This window comes from Polistes fuscatus, unplaced genomic scaffold (assembly GCF_010416935.1).
Source record: "Polistes fuscatus isolate 324 unplaced genomic scaffold, CU_Pfus_HIC Scaffold13, whole genome shotgun sequence".
NCBI classification, from domain to species: Eukaryota; Metazoa; Arthropoda; class Insecta; order Hymenoptera; family Vespidae; genus Polistes; species Polistes fuscatus.
In genome coordinates this window covers 260,090-264,260 of record NW_025113031.1, presented here as the reverse complement: position 1 = coordinate 264,260, position 4,171 = coordinate 260,090, and positions in this window count along the sequence as shown.

Here is a 4,171-nt window from a genome sequence, read left to right as displayed (position 1 = left end):
CGTCAGAAATGTGTTAATTATTATTATTACTATTATTACTATTATTACTGTATTTTATTTTTTTGTTTTCTAACTATGCCTCGAGAGGGTGTTTTTTCATGTACATAAGTGCATAGACGTCGTGTCATTTTCGTTGCCAAAGTAACTCGTACGTCATGATCCGAGAGAGTCAAGTCATCAACCATTTTAGATTTTCATTGATCGTTTTGTTTCTTTTTTTTTTTTTTTTCCATATCTGTATATAAAAGTGATACGTGTTTTACTATATTTGTATCATCCGTACACGATTTTTATATCGATACTCTACAAGTGGGCTTAATCGATTTTTATTATAACACGCTGAGCGTTTACGATTACACGATTTTACTTTTTTTTTTTGTTATTCACTTTTTACGATAAATTTATTATCTCTCTCTCTCTCTCTCTCTCTCTCGTTGGTTTTCCTTCATAAACAAGTAATAATAAATTGTATTTTTATCGATGACGATCGCACGATATCTCTACGCTCAACGTGTTAAATAATAAGTCTATAAAATAAAGTAGGAATTATTTTAAGATGACTTGTTAATATTATTTATACCTGTAGATATGTATAATATATTATTATGTAAATGTAAAATGTTATGTAAATTTGAAACCTCTGTAACAATACATTTGTATATTAAATCTAGGGCGTATCTAAAACGTGTTACGTTATACTATTGTAAAACGTGTGTAGATATTATTATTCGAGAAAGGATTTTTTATTTAAACAACGCAACGAATATATCGAAGGAATTATTTTGATTAGCCTTACGATTATATAAATATGAATTAATTAAATGACTCTGTTTAACGTATCGACAAATTCATATTCGATTGTTCTTTTTCTTTTATTTTTTCTTTCTTTCTTTCTCGCGAAACAAATCGAGAGATTCGATCAATCGAATTTATAACGTTCGTTGTTAATTACTACTACCATTTAGCAAGGTCACCTTCGTCATAGCAATTTATCGTCGTAGCCTTGATCGAAAGGATCGAGGAATGTCTTTCACGCGATTCAAATCACCGTGGGTGTTTTAATTAAGGCGTACTCGAATCGCGTATAAGAAAATTCTTCCTCCTGTCGTATCATCGGTCAATGCCGATCATCCTTAACAAAGGTGCCATAATCGTCCATCTATGAATTGTTCGGGATTAATGAAATGTACGCGAAGATCTTAAGACAATAGGGGATTCGTTCGGAATCGGTTAGATGTGTCATGCAAAACATAAAAAAAACGTTTAACTAAAAGTTTGTTTAAACGATGAAAAAGAAAAATCGTATAACAGTTTATCCCCTCACCCACCTCCTCCTTCCAATAAATGGATACCGAATTTCTCGTCAACGAGATAAAATAATCAAACGAATGAAAGTAAAGGAACAAAAATATATTTTAATATGCACAGAGCAAACAAACAAATTGATGTATTTATGTTTAACCTATTAAAAAAGTTGTATCTAACCTTAGACTAGCTATAAATATCGGTATAAGCAATCAAGTATACGATTGCGTTGAAATAAAAGTTAGATGATAGAGGATGGCCTGGAAGTACAACTACGTAGGATTGCGCTGTTGTGTTATATACCACTTCCCTCCCCCTCCCTCCAAGAACAGCCCAACCCAGCCCCCATTGTCCCTGACATCTTCCGAGGATGTGTTTGCGAGCTCATGCGAGTGGAACAATTACAACTCGTTTTCAAGCCATTTAAAAATGATTTATCTGGACTCTTACGAGGATGTTTCGAGACATTAGCACGCAGTGCACATAACGACCCCGTAACACCTTCCTTCCTTCCCCCCCTTGTTACCACCCTCATTCTAACACCTTCTTCCTTTATATACCCCTAACTTTTCACCTTATTCTTTCTTATACTTTTTCTTACGTTGTTAACAAATCGCATAATCGCTAACCACGTGACCGTATTACACATTTATGATTTATCGTGTTACGTACGTTACAACAATTAATGTTAAATATTTTATTAGAATTTTATTTTCTACGTCTACATTTTCGTATATTTAGTCGAGATTTATGAATGAAAGTAGAAAAAGAACAAGAAGATGATGATGATGAAAAGAACAGGAAGTAGAAGAAAAATAATGCAGGATAACGAGGGAGAAGTCGAAGTGTTTCTTTATTCGAATGTGCTAAAAAATAACCAGAATTTTCTCTCTCTCTCTCTCTTTCTCTCTCTCTCTCTCTCTCTCCGCGGGGATTAACGCTTGGGGCGATCATAAATCACTTTTGAAGGGCGTTAGAGGACGATAGGTTTCATGCTGTAAAACTGACTACGAACCCTCTCCCTCCCACCCATCCCCCCTCCCTCTTAAAACCACTTATTCCAATCCTACTGGAAATGTTTGATTTATGAAAAAAAGATCCTTTACTCTCGTAACGTCTCTCGTTTTCAGGATTCGCGGATCTAATACGAGAAAAAGGATTTATTAGAGAAACAAAAGAAAAGAAAAAAAAATTAAATAAATTCATCGATTTGCTAAGGATCTATCGGATAATTTAAACGAACAAACGAACGAACGTTTAATTCAAGAAAAATCGTTATCCCGTAATAGTGGAAAATTGTGATTTATGGGAACTATTGAAAGGTTGAATTTAATAGGAACACTGTGATCACTATGAACCCGTGCGATTAGAAAACGAATGACTAGAGTGATGCAGTGATTTTCCCAACCGCGCATCTCCCAGGATCGATCGAGCCAGAGATAATTCAACAGTCGGTGCCACCTATGCACCAAAACTCATACACCTAAACCTTATCCGTCAGTGCTCCCTCACTCTCTCTCTCTCTCTCTTCAGAAGATATTTCGAGGAAATGACATTTTGGTTGGTCGATCTTCTCTAGAATGTAATCGAATTATGTGGTAGTTAATAGGATCGAGGATGAGGATGTGCTGACGATTAAAAACTATCAACCTTGAAAATTTACTGATATATTATATATAACGATGATATAAACGAGATATATAGGGTGAGAAAGAAAACTAGCTAGCTAGCTAGCTCATCTGATTCTCATCTCGATTAAAAATCATAGAGCCGCGTTATTGCTAAGAAGATATTGCGATAAGGACAGGAAGGGACGGGAAGGGACAGGGACCATGTGGAAAGTCTGATAGAAGTAATGATGAGGAAAACGGATTGAAGATGAAAGTTAGCAAGAGAGAGAGAGAGAGAGAAGAGTCTGGAAGATGCCCGAGGGAAGAAACACGCCCTCGCTCCCGTCATGGATTAAGTAGCTAATATTTCACTGGAGTATTCGAATAACGGCTTCTCCTCGAAGGGACCAAGGGATCTCTCTCGTTTCAAGAAGACGACTTCTCGCAGCTTCCTTCATTCCATTCGTAAAAGAAAGATACCAGAAAGGTTGCAACAACCTTCGATTTTAGCCTTAAGCTCGTCGAATATCCCGTCCTTGTTTTCTTTTCTATTACACTACCCAACAATATTTCCTTCTTTTATTTAATGAATATTTGTTATATATTTTCTTTCTTTCTCTTTCGTATTGTCTAGGATTTTATGATTAAAATAGTTAGATACTTTTAATTGCTCCAATCCCTTCTTTCTTTTTCTCAGGGTTTTTTTTTTCTTCTTTTTTTTTTCCCTCGCAAAGTTCGTAATATCCATCGGATATTTCTATTCAACTTTATCTCTATATCTATCTATCTATATCTATCTATCTATCTTTTTCACTGTATAACTGCTCACGTATGTTTCAATATCCTAGAATACATTTAGAATATTCTACTAGCTTCTATATCTCCAAATTCCAGAGATGGTTCGAGAGATGGTTCCAGAGATGATTTAGTGGCTCGCAACATTCGTCAAGAATTTCTTGGATTATTAAATGGAAAAATACTTTGAGTATTTTAAAACAATGATTTCTACCCTCCTCGTAAATAGTTGAAATATTTTCATTATCGTTTTAAAAGCGATCTATATATATATCATAAAGAAAGATTTATTAATGATTACAAAAATATTGGATGGCGAATTTAGAAGAATTTTTGAGAATATAATTGAAATGTAAATGTTTTATTTATAATTAATGAAAAACTATGAATATATCAAATAAAATAATAGAAAGCAATGATATATTTTCATCTTCCTCGTAGATACTTGAAAGAATATTGTC